At 49.5% G+C, this 18,856-nt stretch overlaps 1 long non-coding RNA gene across 1 annotated transcript; it reads right to left on the bottom strand.

Moving 5' to 3' along the window:
* Positions 1-552: 552 nt before the first annotated feature.
* LOC124090129 (uncharacterized) lies at positions 553-6,148 on the bottom strand. Its single transcript, XR_006850963.2, has 3 exons — positions 4,610-6,148; positions 2,929-3,101; positions 553-1,983 (listed from the first exon to the last, which is right to left on the bottom strand). It is a non-coding gene; the product is annotated as an uncharacterized LOC124090129 (long non-coding RNA).
* Between the last annotated feature and the right edge of the window lie 12,708 nt (positions 6,149-18,856).

Here is an 18,856-nt window from a genome sequence, read left to right as displayed (position 1 = left end):
AAGCAGTGGGGCACTAGGAGTGTGCCCCTGGGGACCCTATAGTGTCCCTTGCTCACTGTCTCTGCTTCCCCGCCCCCTGAAGTGACAGGTTTCCTCCCCCAGACCCCTCTGCCATGTTCTGCCTCACCTGGGCACAGAGCTCTGGAGTTGGCCAACCACGGGTTAAAAGCTCTTAACCCTAGAGCCAAAATAGATCTTTTCTCCTCTAAGTCATTGTCCCCAGACACCCGCAGGAGTGATGAGAAGCTGACTAATTCAGTCTCATACCTATGAAAGCAGAAACAGAATTCACTCTCATGTCTAGCTGACCACCCACTGTCCTGGTTATTTCTAGTTCCCTATCTCATGCACAATGACAATGACGGGTTAGGGATGGTGAATTGCCCAGACTTAGTTCCTTGTGCTCCTTAAACATTCACAGCAAAGGGCCAGTCCTTGTGAGAGCATGGAATTGTCCCTCAAGCTGTGCCACATGCCCTTGCTGCTGTGACATTTTCTCTCTTTCTGGATCCTATTAATTCTTGGAATAAGTCTCTTTGGTAGTATATGATTTCCACCCAAGGATGTGCAAACCCAGTGCCCTGATTCATCAGTGCAGGACAGTTCTCCACTATCTCAGGATAGAATGAAGAGACCAGTTAGAGTTAAGAGTTTCTTCCTGCAGTGGGAGCCTCAAAGTTTTAGGGACACCTCAGGGTGCAGTGGCAACTTGGCTGGCTCCTTCCACCCGTCCAGGGTGTGTCCCGGATGGCTGCTGTGGACAGTGGGCCAGGATCAAGATGCATTTTTGTGGTGAAGTCACGACCTCAGTCATTGGTTGTACTGGATCCTTTTTCGAATACACACACATACACACACTCACTCTCACATGCACGCACGTGTGCCCGCACTGTCTGCACTTTAACAACAGAATGATTTTGATACATCTTTTAACTAACCAAAAGTAACACCTTGACAATTTTAATGGACTAATTATACACTCCTGGTCATCTTGAAAAGTGCCCATTTGGGGTCTTTATGTCTTGACAACTGTAAGAGTCCTCAGCTGGAAAATTGGGATACAGACAGAGAATTTCAATGACTCTGACCTTGGGAAGCCGAGGGCTGAGATTTCCTTCTCACTGGGACCCAGGAGAAGCAGAGAGGCACCCCGCAAGGATCGGGGCAGCTGCCTCCAGAGCTACACCTGAGCTCTGCTCTACTTTTTTCTGGAGCCATCAGTGGGTGCCCAGCGAAAGGCACCAGGAGTCAGAGGCTGTGAGCTCTATGAGCATGCACACTCCTCTCCTTCCCTCTCCTCTCCCCTCTTCTCCTCTCCTTTCCTGTCTTTGCCTTTTCAAAGATAGACAAATGGACAGTCCACCTTCCAAACATACTCGGGGTGTTGGTTTTCTAACATGTTCCCTGGATGCATTCAGTGTCAGATGATTCACAATTCACATTTTGCTAAATTCTTAGATACATCAAGCAATAACACTCCCATTGTACAGATGCAAATCTGGGGGACTGGAAGAAACAAAACATACAGCCCAAGGACAGCTCCTTCAGACTCCTGCAGCTTCCTAGGAGGGCATCTCATGCTTTCCTGTCTTCTTCCAGCCATGATGGAACAGGAGCAAGCTCTGCTGAGGATGGGGCCCAGGGCACTCCTGCATCACAGGTCTCTGGATTCTAGAATCTGGACACAACTGGGGGAATGTCCAGGATCAACTTGGGCTTCCACCTGCAGCAATTCCTCAAGCCAAGGAATCTAGCAGGTGTCTGAGGTGGATCTGGGTCTCACCATGGTTGTCTCTCAAGCTCCGTGTGCTGTAAAAGGGGCTAGACCAGGGGTGGCCTGGGCCAGGATGCTCCTTTCTGGGAGGAAAGGGACAGCATGAGCCAAGAGGGTCTCGCAGGTGGGAGATCTGGACTGTGCTCCACCAACCCCTACAGGATGCTCTAGAGGAGTAGGTGTTTCTCTTCTCAAAAGTTTAGCATTTCCTAGAAAAGAATCAGCCACCAATCAGATGCCCTTGGATCATGTCTAAGATGAAGCAATGCTAACCTCAGAAGGTCATTTTGAGAGATAAACTGAAACACGTACGCTAGGCATCTGGCCCAGGATCTGAATCATAATAAATAAGTAATGACACCGTTTTTCTTCCTTCCTTCAGAAACTAACCACCTTTCCAAAAGCCCCCAGAAGGAACACCAGCCTGCTTTGACCTTGCCTTATGGCCTGTGAGCTCCAGAACTGTTAGACAAATGTGTGTTCTTTCAAGGCATTGAGTCTGTGGTCATTGTCACCGCAGCCATCACATTCCCAAAGGAAGGACAATGTCCAGCCGTGGCTCCTCTGAGGCCAGTGGTGTGGCGCTGACAGCTGCCTGGGGATAGCTCAAGCCTTTGCCTCAGCTAGGACATCCAGAGGACAGAAACAGTGGCATAGACCCAGAAAGACAGGGATCGACTAGAGGCCTGGCTCACATGGTCATGGAGGCTGAGAAGACCCAGGAGGAGCTGTGGAATCTTGGGAAGCCGCAGGTGTGGGACAGGCACGGCCCCCTGCTCTGGGGACCCTAGAGGTGATGGTTTCACTCTCAACCCAAGGCTGCAAGCTTGAGAAGCAGGACACACCTAAGAGTCCAGAGGCCAGGGAAGGTGGAGTTCTGATGTCCAAGAGCAGAAGTGAGTTCCAGCTCCAGAAGGGGGGGGTGCAGAGAGCAGCCACCTTTCCTCTGCCCTCTCCTTATACCTGGGCCTGCTGACCGGATGATGTCCACCCACAATGGTCAGCATGAGCCTCCCTTAGTCCACAGATTCAAATGCCAGGCTCTCGTCTGTCCTGGAAATGCCCACCCTGGTACACTAGGGAAAAAATGCTTTACCTCCAATAACCAGAGCAGCTGACACCTGAAATAACCACCTCACCTGGCCAGTCCTCACCTGGACTTGCAGTATCTGAGCAGCAAGGCACCTCCCTTAGAGAAAGTCCATGCCTCCGGTGGATGGGATGCGGGGTCCAGGGTGGCAGGCAGTAATCACATCACCAGCAGGTCCTAGTTACGCGCTTCATTGTTCTGGACGCCAGGAAGGACACTTTAAAAAGAGGCCCAATTCTGTGAACCCATGCAAGGCATGAGGTTAGAAATAAGCAAATAGAAAGTTCTAGAAAGAGGTCCTCCCTCCTGCAGCCTTTCAGTTTTATCTGATGGGACATCTCTATCACTTTCAGCTTCATCATGACATGTGACTGGCATCCAAACACACGAATCGTTATCCACATGCCACTTACAGGCTGTAATTCAGATAAGGCACTGCTCTGAGTCCCAGTGTCCCTATCTGTCAAAAGGGCCATGGAAGTCCCCGCTTGGAAGGGGTATTTGGAGGATCTGTCTGAGGACAACTGCCACATCTACACAGTAAGCTGCTCCAGGCTCCAGAGATCCCTGTCCTGGATTTCCATCACGTGGGAACCTCACCCAGAACGGGAGATGTGGGGCCCTGGCCTTGGAGAGAGAGTGTTGCTTGATGTGGCCTTGACCTCTACCCACGAGCCAGACAGCCATTCAGCCAGCAGACTCAGTTTTCCTCACTGAATAAAGGGGTCATTGTTCCTGTGCTGCCGAACCAGAAACACCCTGGCTCTCGCTGAACTGGAGCCACTAATCAGAACCAGGCTCGGGGTGGCAGGAGGTGGACGGACATGGTTGTCTTAACTTGAAAGGAACATTTTAAGTGCACATTGGCCAAGCTAAAGAGAAAACTTCAGATCCCTTCCCCAGCACCCTCTTCCCCAAGCTCCATCACCACCACCTTTACCCTTCATTTCATTTTTTTATTTGTAGCCTACAGAACCCCTGACCCGTGGCTGCCATACTGAGTGTCATTGGACCTCAGGCTCAAGCTACCACGTGGCTTGGACTGTGCGCCAGAGATGCTGGCCTTGGGAGCTGGGGCTGGCGCTCTTGGGTTTGCCAGAGGCTGCCAGCCCTTGCTGCCAGCCTGGTGGGTTGGCCCTTCCCTCTGGGCGTCCTCTGTATGGATCTGGAGGAAAATGGACCAAAGTAGGAATATCACAGCTGATGGGGCTCACAACACACCCAGTGTCATTGTCCCTGCCCTGCTGACCCCCTTCCTGTCCACCCAGGAGCTTGCTCACCTCCTGTCTCACTGTAGCCATCACTATTGACAGATGGTAGCAGTGGACTCAGTCTATGGCAGCGGCTTGGTGGGTCCAGCTGAGCTGATGCGGGGGCGGGGGAGGGGGGTGGGTGCTGCGAGGCCTGCTGTGGCCAAGGTGAGAGTTGGGACCTGCTGTAAACCAAGACCTAAAAGGACCCCCTGGGGACGAAACACAGAGGGAGCCTGATCACCCCAAATGAGGACCTGTAGGCCAGCTGGCCCAGACTCACTAGTAGGCAAGGCCAGGCTGGCCAGAACTGCCCAGGCTACCAGCCACACAGCTGGGCTGCACACTGCCGTCAGGTCAAGAAGCTCTGGGGGCCTTTGTCACACAGTACTTCCAGCTGACACTCTCGGTCTACAGAGTTCACACAACTGACCCAACTGGCCATCTGTCTCCTCTACTGCGGTACTTGCTGGGACCCTCTCTCTGCAGGCTCACCTGACTCTCCAGTCAGACTGCAAGTCTGTCGGGAGCATGCCCATCGTCATAGGGGGAACTCCGGGGTCTCGCACGGTGGTGGGCATGTTCAGTAAATGCTTGTCCAGTCAGGTCTGGTCTTGAGCCCCCACTCTTCCAGCAATGCTTTGTGACTTCTCTCTGCACCACTAACTTCTCTGGGCCTTGGTTCCCCCGGGTCTGAATCAGGGCTAAACATAACCGCATCGTCACTGGAGGGCTGAAGGAGGTCGTGAGTGCAGCTCACCCGGGATGGAGCCGGGAGCACTGAGCAGGAGCCATGGGCGTGTTCAACATGCCGTCAGGATGCTGTCCGTGGGCTGCTGCTGCCCGGCTCTCTCCACAGCACCTTCAGCCACAGTGCGTGGGCAGAGGCTTTTCTTCTGACACTGGGACTCTTGCGAGCCTTGGAAGCCCGGGGCATGTCCGTGCCACCCCCATTTGATGTTCAATCCACAAAGGAAAAGTTCCAAGTTACCAAGGGAGGGGAGTGGAGAGGAAAGGGAGCGTCGTGCACCCGGCACCCACTCACCATGCAGGGGCCCTGGCAGGCACGGAGGGTAGAGGAAGAAGGACACCAGCATCGTGAAGGGGCTGGGGTCGCGTGACTGGAGCCAAGAATGAGAGAGGACCTTCTAGAGCTGAGGCAGGGGAATCAAGCAGAGGCAGACCACATAGGCCAGGAATATTAGGGTCACGCAGGCCACGTTCAATATTTGTTTGTCCTTTGTCCTTATAGCTGTGGAAAGCTAGGGATAGGCTTGAGAAGATAGGTTCTAGTCCAGGTTTAGATCTGGCTTACACGGCAGAATCAGTGGCCGGACTTCTAGGGAAAATGTGCCATTAGGTCTCCTGTTACTTACGTGGCCCTGCGTTCTTGGAGGCCATGCTAGCCGGTGGTCACGCGCCCACGAATGACCCACAGAGTCCAAAGCATCTGTAAATTAGGAACAACACCAGGACAAAGGCTGCTGCCCTGGGCTCCTGTCTGTGAGCCATTGTACTAGACCCTTTAAATGTGTCGTCACCCCCCCCCCCAGAGGGTGCTGTGTGGGCCACACCCTGGGCTGAGAGCTAGCTCTGACGGCCACCCCAGAGGGCTCCACCGTGTTACCCTTGTTCCATAGCAAGGCCACGGTTTGCAGAGCCAAGACCTGGACCTTGGAACTGATGTCCCGAGCCACTAGGAGCAGCTCCTGAGCCAAAGAAAACACACCACTTCTACCTTGGAACGTAGGATTATGTGACACACGCACACAGGCCCCACGGCTGCTATGCAAAGAGATGGAGGTTTGAACCCAGAGAGATGGGGGGTCGACCAGTCTCTTAATCAAGTATGACAATGATCAACCCTATTGTGAGGGGAAAGAGCCTGAGAGGTGTCATTTGGGAAGGCATCCCTGAGCCCCGTGGCTCCCCAGGCTGCAATGGACAGCTTCCCAGTGGAAGGAGTAGAGGAGAGAAGAGCTCGTGGCCTGTCTCCCGGAGTCCTCCTGGAGGCCCCGAGGGAGCGTTACCACCTTCCAGCTGCAGGGGAGGCCTCTGATGGAGCCTGCCAGGCCGTGCTTTGATCAAGCTCCTGAACCCTCTCCTCGGCCCATCATGCGCTTTGTGAAATTCCGTTTTAGTGAACACCCTGCCAAGTCAGCTTACCAAGGCCCCCGCCTACACCTCAACCTCCGTATTTGACACCCTCCACATCTGATGGGCTCCTCATCCTCCACCCCCACAACCACTCTGTCAGGTCTGCTTAGCCAGAATCCCCTGACCCTGATCACCTCTCAGTCATTCTCCATTCGCTGACCCCCACTCTGCCCCTGGGCTATAAATTCCGAGCTTCCCGTGATGTATTCAGAATTGAGCCCAATCTCTGCCAGTCTGCAAAACGCAGTGTCCCTGTTACCTGTCACGATGGCTCTGGGTTGCCATGTTTTAACAAGCATCAGTGAATAATTTTTTCTTTAATATCTCACAGTTGCTAGAAGATCCAGCAGGGATGCTGACTGATTTCAGAACATTTCTTTATGTCTCTTCCTCCTCAAAAGGCCCAACAGGTCCATAACAGTTCTAGTAGGCCCTGGGTGTCTGCCCTTTGACCTAAAGCCCTGTACCCATTTTAGTGACTCAGCCCAGAGTCAGCCAGGAGGCTTCTGTTTCTGGACAGTCCTGGGGCTGCCTGGCTTCCATTTCTTGGAACCGGCCAAGTGGTGTCTTCCTGCCCAGGCTTGCCTGGGTCTCTCCCCTTATGACAGCTGGGCAATTTGGCCTACTTTGGAGGTGAACAACCCAACCGACCCCGAGATGGGAGGAAGTGATAAGCGTGGCCGCCTTCTCGGCCCAAGGCTTCCTCTTCTAGCGAGACCGAGGTTCTCACGGTGCCTCTGAGGGGGTGGCAGCCTGGGCGGGGCTTCTGTCCTTACAGTTTGTCACTAGAGGGGGAAGGGGGTCCCTCTCTATGGTTGAGTCCTAGATAATGGTGGCAGATAAGACAGAAAACCAGAAAGGCGACTCAGCTGGCTTCTTGGAGGGTCTTTGGTACTAGGGGGCTGCAGGAATTAACTAGGTCACTTCCCACAACATTGCACTTGACCTTGGAGGGTTGACATCCTGGCAGGAGGTCAAGGGCCTGAGCAGGACAACAAGGAGAGATCACCACTGCATAGCTCAGGTCCACCTAGTGCTGGGCTCCGGCTAAACACACTGGGGACAGTATTTCCATTCATCTTCACCACTGATCACAAAAGCAGGGTTTCTACTTTGGCTTGACTGCTTTTTAGGCTGGGGGATTTTTTGCTGTGGATACTGACCTGAGCTCTGTAGGTTGTGTAGCAGCATTTCTGGCTTCTACCCACGAGATGTCTCCCAGGGTGTCAACCAGACACGTTCCCTGGGAAGCAGGGTGGCTCCCAGTGGGGAACCCCCAGCTCTGAGTAGAGAACATCTGAGCTCATGGAGCACAAGGCTGGAAAGATTTGATTTCACTGCAGAGAGAAAACTCAAACCCAGGACATGTTGCTATTCTTGTTATTCTTTTCTTTGCTTTTCACACCACATACCGCTCAGGAAATCCTACCTCTCTGAGGTCACTGCCTCAACTGCAAATGACATCAGAGTCTCCTACCTTAAAGGAGATCTCAAAAATCAAATGCAGTGAAGGGTAATCAATGTGAAAGTGCAGAAGACAAGGTCGAGTGTGTGGTGGGTTCTTCCTTTGCATCAGAAATCTTATTTGGGGGAAATAAGTGTCCCTAAGAATGTAGTTCTCAGACTTATCCACACTTGAGAGCCACCTGGGCATCTCTGAGGATTCTAGAGGACTGGGCTCACACAAAGAGGCTTTAGTTTAATGGGCCTGGGGGCCTGTCCCCCTGGGTCTTACCAACCCTCTAGACAATTCCAGTGCTCAGCCAGGGTGAGGAGCTCAGAATTAGTTCTAGAAATAAAAGTGGTTCCAATATAAATTCTGAATATTTGCTCTTCCCTATGGGAAGGAGGAAGTCTCATGATCCAAGAGGGGAAAGTCTGCTTACCAGAGTCACCTTGGCTATGGTTTGAGTCCCCAACTCCCATGTGTCAAAGGCTTACTTCCTAGAGTGGGTGGAAGCTTTAAGGGGTTTTAGGTCTTGGGGGCTGCACCCTCGCAGGGCACTGAGGGACCCTCCGTTCTTCCTCTTGCTCTTTGCTTCCCACCCAGATGGTGAGTGGTTTGCCCCACATGTCCTCCCACTGTGAGTCACTGCTTCGCCACAGTTTCAAAGCACTGGGTCCAACAGCTGTGGACGGAGACCTCCGGATCTGTGAGTCCACGTCAGTCTTTTCTCTCCAACAGCTGATGGTCTTGGTTACTTGTTACAGCCACAGCAACAGGTGGACACGCTGCTGGTGAGAACGGTGGACACAGCAGATGCCGCAGGGGAGATAACGATGGAACTGAAACGTCATGGTTCCTCCCTCAGAACTGCCCAGGTTAATCCAGAACTTTCACCTTTCTGCACATGACTGCGTCGGGGAGCACTGAGGGGAATGGGAAGAGATTGAGACATGGGCCTAAGGACAGGTGGCATGTGAACTTGAATATCACACTTGTTCTTAAAATAGATGCATGAATAATTGTCCTGAGTGAGGACATGGCTCGGGTGTAGCCCAGAGGTGCATGTGATGGGAGCCTCGAACCCAGCGTGGGGGTGCTGAGGTGGTGGCACCTTTAGGGTTGGGGCAAGTGGGAGGTAGGGAGACTGCAGGACATACCACTCAGGAATGGATTCCTGCTGGCTCTCGAGTGGATCAGGTCTGTGGGAGAGGATGAGTCCCTCAGGATGCCATAGTGAACCCGCCTCTGCTCCAAGTCCCTCTTGACCCGTCCATTTTCCACTATCACACATGTCCACCTTTGTGATGCCACCCAGGCCCCACCAGAGCTGCTCATGGCCCCTGAACCTCTGGAACTTAGAGCCAATTACTCCTGATTTATTTTCATAGAGAAGCCAGCCTCAGATAAGTTGGTGCAGCCACACAAAGCTTACTTTCTGGTAAGTTCATCTCTTTTAATATTGATTTGCTTGTTTTGAGTTATTGCCCATCTAGAAAATACAGGAAGAAAGCTGCTGTTAGAACCAGCAACTGATACAGCCCACCTCAGACCCTCAGACTCCTGCCTCCTGCCCCTTCAGCCACGTGCCTGGGCACCTAATTGGAACATGCTAGAAAGATAGTGTGGCACCCTGCTGTCCTTGCTTGATCATAAAAGTCAGGTTTCTATATCATTAAATAATTACTGAAAATGTGATTTTGATGTCTATATAATGCTCTTTCCTATGTCTAGGTCTATCACTAGGTATTCCCCATGCCCCTTTGTGGAGATTCCCATCTGCATCAACAAATATTTTAAGCAGAGCTGAAAACTACCCCTGTGGGCACCTTTATGTACTTGACTTCCTTAGGTAAGTTCCAGAGGTGGAGATATCAGGACGCAGCAGGTATTAGTGACGTCTTGTGTCAGGATTAAGGATGGCTTCCTATAAAACGGATGAGCACATTTAGGTGCACCCTGTTGGTGTGAGGAGTTGAGTCATTTACCCTCAGCAACGTTGACTGATGTCATTCAAAAATTGACAATTGAACTGCTGAGCAATAATACTATCTAATTTTGTGTTTCACTTTTATCTGTTGGGTTATTAACAGATATAAATATTTTTCATATGCTCATTTGTTACCTGAACACCGTTTGTTGTGGGTTTCTGTGTGTGTGAGTGTTTTCTTTGCTTGGCTACTTACTGGAATTCTTCTCTCTGAATTTATAAGGTCTCTTTCTAGATTAAAGATCTTAATGTCTTATTTTTATGTCACAGGCATTATTTCCCAGGTTGTTTAGACCTTTTACATTTTAGAAGGTTTCCGACAATATTTATTATCTCTTTTCTTTCTGAGATTTAAGAGAAAAATATATTCCCAGGCAAAATTTGAAAAATAAACATAGAAATGTAAATTATGAAACAAAATATGTTTTGATTTCCACCAAAAAACTAATCAGTACTACATCTTGGTGCCGCTGCAGGTGATCACGGGGACCTGACTTGAAATTGGAACCACGTGTCGGGTAGTATATTGTAACCTGCTTTGTGAGAATTTTCTGGTTCACTCAATGGTCTTCGGAGATGTGATATTTAATAGCTATAAATACTTCTATTACAGGGATGCAATATATCGTATTATTTTAAAGAGTTGCCAGTCATCAGAAATCCTTGATGCTTCAAATGTTACTGAGAATAAACGCTGTACACTGTGACTGCCCTTTCCATGTACAGAGTTCATCTAATTCTTAGCTCCTTTGAACGTGGTCCTAGAAGTGGAACTGTGAGGTCCAAGGATAGGATAGGATCAAGACTTGTGATTAGAAAGGACTCAATTGACCTTAAGGAAGTTTGGGCCAAATTGCCCTCTTACCAGGAGGGTGCCTGAGCAGGAATACCTGGAGAACTCTGCCACATCTGGGTCTCACAGGTGGGCGTGGCCTGCCCCTCTTCTCTTCAAGTTGAAATTCTGAACGTTTCTGAGATCAAAGCCATTTGAGATTGTGAAGCTGTCGCTGTTTCACCTGCTTATCTTTCTGCATCCATGAAGACCGGGGAGTCCTTCTAATTTGAACCACGCGTAGGTTGACATCTCTCCTCTGCACCACCATGTCCCTTCCTTAGTCACAGTTTTGTAATTTCCCTGCGGTGCTGTGCACAGTGACAGGGTAACCACTCCAGGGGGTCAGAGGGTAGCAGGAATGTCTGGAGCTATGGTCAGCAGAGACGACAGCATGAATCTTGTCCCCAGGCAGAGGGCACAGGGAGCCAACCAAGAGCACTGTTATTAAAGAGAAGGACACTGGGGTCTAAGACTGGAAATCATTCTAAAGATGAGAAGCCCGTGTGTGAGTACTATGATATAAGTTGGGGATCAGGACAGCATGTGGCCCACTGCCTGTTTATTTAAATAAAGTTTTATGGGAAAACAGCCATGCTCATCCCTAACACTGGCCCATGGTTGTCCTGAGCTTCAAGGCAGAGATGTGTGATTCACAATGATGATCACGTGCATTCTGTAACTCTCAACAAAAAACCTTCACTAACTTCTTTCTACTCCTTAATTTATAGACAGTACATTCTAGAAATAGATTTCTACACGTTTTTTTAATTTGTTCAAAAGTAAGTTTTTGCTATTATTTTATTTCTTAGTTTTCTGTGATCATAGTATTTATTTTATTTATTTTTATTGGTGCATATTAACTGCAGAGGGGTGAGTTTCACTGTGGCAGAGAGGACATGCTCACAACCTGGTGTGATCAGCTTGCCTCCTAACGCCTCCCCTGCCCTGCCTGCTCCCACCTCCTCAGCCGCTGCTCAGACCCTTTCCCTACCCCAATGGTCTCCCTTCTACTCATGATGGCCCTTTTCCTTCTTCCCCCCCAACCCTAGCTTCCACATACGTACAATGGAGAATACATTTTTTTAATTTTGAAAAAAAGAAAATGCAGATTTCCTCGGTAAACTGATACCTTGGGTAATTGACTTAACCCCTTAGTTCTATAAATAGTTCTGAGTCACAGGAGGCCAACCACGAGGATTGACTGAACTCAGGGCTACGAAGCAGAGCTGCCTGGAGCAGGGTAGCTGCTTCTGGATGCCCATCTCCCTGGGCACACGTGGCCCTGCTGGGGAGCTGGCTTTTCTCATGGACTCGTGTGGCCTCCTTAGCCAGTGGTGACGTCCATCTTTCCCTTTCCTACTAGATCCACAGAGAGGAGCCTGGTCAACATCTGTCAAAGCTCCTCTGCTTTTCCCTTTTGTAACTCGGCCCACAACGCCTCCCGTCCTGCTCAGCATGATGCAAGGTGACTCCATGAGCCTCGATCGCTGCTCGTCTGAATGATGGACTGACTGTGCTAGACTCCGTCCAACAGCCAAGTGAGAGCATTGGAGAGGGTGTCAGAGGGGACTTCACACAGAGGCATGGTCACGCGGGGAACTGCCGAGACTCATTGGGCCCCATGAAGAAAGGCAGGGGCCACCAGCGCCCCAGGCTGGGAGGTCACCAGAGTCAGGGCTGAGACTGCACATGGCCTCATGCCCAACTTCCTAGTTCAGCAAACTCCACAGTGAATAGCAATTGTCACTCACCTCTGGGGGACACAGGCTCTTGAGAGCAGGTCATGTCTGCTTGTTTCATTACAGTCAGAACCACCCGGCATGGGGAAGGGGTCAACAACGGAAGAAATGAAGGAGGTGGCCAAACATGGAATCTTCCCAGGGACGGCTGTGCAGCTCAGCTGGGAGAGCAGGACTTGAGGACCAGGACTCTGACTCCCACACGACCCCCGGGGTGGCCTGGGCGGGTCACCTCACCACTCCAGCTCCTTGGTGGAAATACGACAGAAAAATAGAAGTGCTTTCTTGCAGGATTTTCCCCTGACTAAAGCAAGTACAAACTGCAGTTTCCGTGTTTGTTAAGTTTAGAATCAAATGGAGCAGAGGACAGAATTCTCGTTTGCTTACTTTTTTATTCCCAAATGTTGGAGAGACCCGTATTTTATCAACACAAAAGGAGCTGTGGCCCTGCCTGGAGGGGGGGCCAGACATACAACCTGGGATGTGGCTGGACTGCAAAGCACCAGGAGCCAAAGGGAGAGGGGGAGGCAGCTGTCACTGGGCCCTTCTGCCCTGTGGGCATCACGCTGCCTTCGTCCCCCTGAAGACATGCCCAGGCCTTGTTTAAGCAAATCTGAGATTCAGAGAAACCAAGAAACTTGACCGGGACCCGTAGTGAACAGGGGAGCCTGGATTCAAATGTTGGGGAAGGTCACTTCACACATCATCTGGGGCACTTTCCTTCTCACGAAGGCACAAAAGAAAGATAAATGATCAAGGGGACAGTGGATATGGGGGACAAATGAAAGGATTATGGATAGAGAGTCGGGGAGGAGGCGGAGAGAGGAGAGAGAGAGAGAGAGAGAGGGAGGAAAGATGATGGGAGAGGGAAGACACATCTCTGGATTTCACCTCCCTATTTCCCTGCTCTACTTTGGCTTCAAAGCATGTTTGACAAGTCAGAGTTTCTTCCCCAGCTGCAAATATGAAAGTAGTTGACACCTCGCGAGGGGAAATCGCTCACTTTTCTCATCCGAGTCCTGGTCGAAACCAGAAAGCAGAGAACTGTGCAAACAAAATCCATTCTTTGAAGTTAATGTTTTCAACGCCCTCCAGGGCTTTGGTTTGACTTGAACGTTGGAGTTGGGGCTTGTGCTGTCCAACCCAATTTATCCACAGCGCCAAATTTCAGCTGACACGCAGGGGAGGAAATCCGAAAGCCTGTGCTTCGGGAAGACCGTCCTTGGCTGATGGGCATTTGAAGGCTTCCAGAGGCTCTTCTGGTTCTCTCTCATTACTCTCAGGTCAGGGGACTTTGGGGAGACGCTCTCCAATGTCATTTTTCTAAGGAGGTGATAGATGAGAGCTGAGATGTTCTTTCTATGAATGGCCTCATCTGGAACTTACTTCCCTGCGTTGCTCCTCTCTAGAACCTAGTTGGCAATTAAAGGGAAAAGCTGGAAAGACTAAAAAGACCAAAGAAGCATCGCAGGAGCAGGGACTCCACTCTCCAAGCCCACCACTTGCTTCTGCACCACATTCTTGTAAGCTTGGGTCTGCTTCTCAGGACAGACACTCAATTACACTCTCACCTCTTAGGACAGCCACCCGGAAATGAAGGAGAGGCCAGATTATGCAGCAGAAGTGAGTGAAACATAAGAAACCTGGGCAGACAGAAGGTTCTCTCCTGCTCACACTGGAGAACAGCAGCATCATGCAGTCGATGGGCATGAGCCTGTCATTTCAGGGGCAAATGGCTCTCTCTGCCCACTATGGTGGCCACAGTGGTCATCACTAAATGAGAGTCTTAGGAAATACGTATCTCCACAGAAGTGAATCCAACCCAGAAAGAAGGAAACAATAGTTGAATTTAAAAAAGTAAAGGTTGAATTTAGCACACTGTTTAAAATCAGCTTTTGCTTTAGAAACAGTTTCAGATTTACAAACCTGTTGCAAAGTAAGTACAGAGTCCCCATGTGGCTTCCCTGTGATTGACATCTTAGTTTAAGAGGGCCCATTTGTTGAGAGCCGCGGCCGAGGTGGATAGTAATGCCTTGCCTCACCCATTTGAGTCGGACGCAGTGGTGCACGCCTGTAGTCCCAGCAACTTGGGAGGCTGAGACAGGAGAATACCGAGTTCAAAGCCACCCCAGCAAAAGTGAGGCGCTAAGAAACTCAGTGAGACTCTGTCTCTAAATAAAATACAATAGGGCTGAGGATGAGGCTCACTTGGTTGAGTGCCCCTGAGTTCAGTCTCTGGCATCAAAAAAAAAAAATGATGGCACATTTGTCACAAATATAGGTCACTATTGCACTTTGATATTGACCGAAGTTTGTGTTCTACCTGAATTTTCTCATTCTTTGTTTTTTCGTTTTCTGCACCAGGAATCCATCCAAGATTTTTCCTTACATTTTGTCGTCATGACTTTTTAGCCCCCTCTGGACTATAAGTATCCCAGACCTTCCCTGTTTTCGAAGATCCTGGAGGTTTGGAGAGAATTTGTCCTGTGGGTAATCTGTGCTACGGGTCTTGGAGAGAAGACCCCAGAGCTGAAGCGCCATTTCTTCTCATCAAGTCAGGAGCGTGCCGTCAACATGACCTGGCTCTGTTGACCTTGACCTTGACCATTGCCATGCTGTGTTTCTCAGGTTGTCTATTGTTTTTCCTCTCCTTTTGCATTTTATGTTTTTTGCAGTGAGGTTGCTGAGTGCTGCCCACACTTCCAGAGGGATGAGTTGGACTTTACCTCCTTCAGGGAAAGGAATCTACATAAATTATTTGGAGTTCTGTATGGAACATTTTTCCATTTTCTCCCACTCATTTCTTTACTCAATCATCTATTATTATCATGTTAAGAAGGAGAGCTAGTAAATGTTTGGCAACCACCTCTCCAGGGAACAAAAGCCCTGATTTGTATCTTTTGCCAATTTCCATGGTGTAAATTCTCCAACCATGGTCCTTTCAATGTCTCTACTGAGGCTTCTGAGTTCAAAGTTGAGAAAAGAGGATAATCAGTTCTTAGGAGCTGGAAGGGGCAACTTCAGCTCATCCCAAGGGTGGGGACCACTGCTTCCTGCTCTTCAGAGGAGGATCATAAAGAAATAGGTCACCAAGGGCTCGAGGAAGGAGCTGGCAGAGAAATGTCACACTGAGTTTGTGCAACAAAAGTATCCCCATTCTCTCCACATCTCAGGGTTCTGAAAAACTTGGTAGAGATCCAGTGTCTCAATTAGAGGGTTTGAACTTTGGATAGTGGCTGCTGCTCCTGCCTTGGGATTTGGTGATTCCATTTAGAGGAGAATTCATGTGACTTATTTATGCACAAGATTTAGGGTGTTGTAGACCACCTAAATGGGTCCCCTGATGGAGGCAGGCATGCACACAAGACATGGTTGGAGGGCTGCTGCCAAGGGCACAGGGCGTGCAGGTTCCCTGGGAGAGGCGGTGGGGAATTAGCACTGCACCAGAGAAGACTTCCTGGAGGAAGATACCAGGAGCCTGGTCAGAGTTGAAGGAAGACCAGACGTTGTCCCCGAGGCTGGGGAAACTGGACCTCGCTTTGCTTTGACAGAATAAAGAGCATGCTCAATTCATCTACAGTGCCACCAGCAAAACATCTCAAGTTCCCAGGAAGAAAGGTAGACTCTCATTGGGTCCTAAAATCCCAGCCAGACTTGGGTTCTGCTTTCCCTTCTGCAATCCCTGCTTTCTCCTGAGCCACTGCGTGCTCTCGGCATGCTTGGGCCTAGTATGTCCCTGACACCTACAACACACTATCTCTATTTCCTCCTGAAGAATTGTGTCCACCCTTTAAAACAGAATTAAGTCAGATCAACCTTTCTGAAACAACCCCTAGCGCCTGCAGTCTGAGCTGCATATCCATTCTGTTTTCTTGTGGTAGCTGTGGGCTCCTCTGTCCTCCCATGTAACATGTTCCTTCATTTAACAAATATTTAAGGAGTGCTTGAAAGAGTAGTGATTCTAGCTGAGATGTGTGGAGCCTGCACTGATCCAAGTGCTGCATGGCTCTCTGCTCTAATCCTCTGAGGTCTTTTATATTATGATCTCTGTTTTCTCCATGAAGAAATAGAGACATGAAGAAGGATAGCAGCCCCTGCTCACATTGCTAGCTATATCTGGTGCGAGGCAACTGGGCTTTGAAGGCAGGTAGTCCAGATGTAGGGTGGAAGTCTTACATGCACGGCCTTCTGCTGTTTCTCCTCTGAGGAGGGTGATGGACAGACTCCATGAGGCACACAAAGCAGGTGCAACGCTCCCTGTGCAAAGCATCAGTCTTGTGGGAGAGACAGGTGCAAAGCAATATTTCTACAAATTGTGTGGTGGAAGGTAGGGAAATGGAATCTCTCTGTGTGTCACTTTTCTCATCTGTGAAAGGGTGATAGCAGCAGTGCCTTCTTCATAATCTGGTGTAAAAATGAAACATGAAGATCTGCATGATGCACCTAGGATAGTACCTGCAACCAGCCCTCAATGGGTATGTGCCAGTGCTGGTGTTATGTGTTATCGTGATTGTCATTTTGGACAGCAGGCTTTTAGGAAATGTCTGCAGAATAAAATAATTGATGGATCAGAAGCTGGAAGACATGGTGTTTCACCCCACATCATCTCAAGGAATTCTATATTAGGCTGGTGTTTAGTAGACCTGTCCTGGGAAGCCTCTGCAGGAGGAAGAGGCTTTAGGCCCAGCATGGAGGGCAGAGTCCCAAGTCCCATCTGTCTCTGGGTCAGCTGGTGATGTGGGTCGTCCCAGTCCTCCTGAGCATTTGTCCTGTAGTCACTGGAGGCTGGAATGTGCAGATGCGACAATGTCCACGATTCCACAGAGTGGCAGAGATCTCTACCCAAAGCAGCTGTTTGGGTGCCAGCTGCTTGGTAACAAATACATCTTTAATGGGATCCAACAATCCAGCAGGATTTATTGATTGAGAACAATTGCTTTTAAATACAGCCTAGTAGCCAGGACTGTTAAGAGTCTTCTTCGTTCAATTAGTTCAGTTCATTTGAATTAGAGACACTTGGCTATTAGCTCAGAGAAATAAATGCTATTGCCACTCAGCATTAAATCCCTCCTCTCCTTCCCCTCACACAAGTGAGTGGCAAAGCCGACCCAGAAGCACAGAGATAAATCTACTTGTTTGGGGGAAGGAAGTCCTGTGTGAAACCGTGTCCAACGAATTCTAAGATGGAAACCCACCTTGACCCACATCTTGATTGGGGGAGGGTTGGGGCTTCTCCCACTTTCTCTCTGAGGACATGATGATTGACCCACGGTCCAGCATCTGACTCTGGATGCTGCTTCCACACCAGATGCCGTAGCAGGGACGTGGGACTTTGTAGGGAGCTGTTCTGTGCACTGTATAAATTGTTGGATGAAAGGAATCACCCTTCATCTTGTCACTGAAATGAGAGATGTGAAAATTCTCCACAAGGCCTCTTCTCTCCCTCCCTTTGTATAGGATGGGTCCCCAAGCCCTGTGAATCCTATGACCTGAATGTTTTTCTAATCTACCCTATTCCTACAGTCCTAGCAAGGGGGCTCATGCTGATTTCTTAGCTGAGTTCATGCACTTATGTCTTGAACCAACTACATGAGGTGCCTCCTACCCACGAGCACTGAAGATGCAGCCAGGATGGGTATGTTGGCTGGTGGGGCTGCCATGACTCAGTACTGAGAAGTAGTTAAAGTGTCTCACAGCTCTGGAGGCTGAAGGTCCAAGATCAATGTGTCGGCAGGTCTGAATTCTGAGGCCTCAGCATGATTTGCAGGTGCCATTGGTCTGGTGTCTGCATCCTCATAACTAGTTATTATAAGGACTCCCATCTTGTTAGATTAAGGACTTCCCATGACTTGGTTTTTCCTGATAGCCTGCTTAAATGTTGTATTAGCACAGTTTCATTTGGAGCTACTTGGGACAGGGCCTAAATATTTAGATCATGGAGGACAGTTTTCTGCTCATAATGGCAAGATTCTAAAATCCTGATTACGAGCTGGTCACTCACCTGTGAATAACCTATGCATAAATAGATCCCTGTGGTCTCCAGAGCAAAATCTTTTCCTTAGTTCCATCATGGGATTGTCCAAAATCAAAGGCCCTGACCACGGTTTTGCCATCTCTTATCCCAGCCTGAGGAGGGAATTCCTTCTGCTTCTCTCCCTGATACCATCCTAAATACTTCTGCATATGAACTTATCCCTCTTAGGAACAACTGAGATCTTTCAGGACTCATTCCCTCAACTTCATAGGAAGCTCTTTGGGGAAAGCCCTGTGTATTGATTATTTCTTGGTTCCTAGTACTTCCTGCAGGTCTAGTGTCTAACAGAGGCCCCTTAAGAGACTGCTGAATGACATGTTTTAACTCAGTTTGGGCCTTTCATGCGGCTGTCTTTACTTGGAAGCTGGCCTAGAAATGGAGAGGAGTTTCAGATGGACCTAGGTGTCTGCCTGCAGGTTGGGAGTTTATTTGCAGCATTGTATCAATGTTTCTGGTCGGAACAGAAGTCACGGCTCCTCAGAGATGGTGTGACAGGACTTTCCCTGGGAACACCCACTACCAAGGGTGTTGTTAGACTCTACC

The sequence above is a fragment of the Marmota monax genome, unplaced genomic scaffold, assembly GCF_021218885.2.
Source record: "Marmota monax isolate L192 unplaced genomic scaffold, Marmota_monax_Labrador192_F-V1.1 WCK01_AAM20220418_F8-fsc00017, whole genome shotgun sequence".
In the NCBI taxonomy this organism is placed as follows: domain Eukaryota; kingdom Metazoa; phylum Chordata; class Mammalia; order Rodentia; family Sciuridae; genus Marmota; species Marmota monax.
The sequence above is the reverse complement of the archived record's forward strand: the minus strand, read 5'-3'. Positions and strand labels throughout refer to the sequence as shown.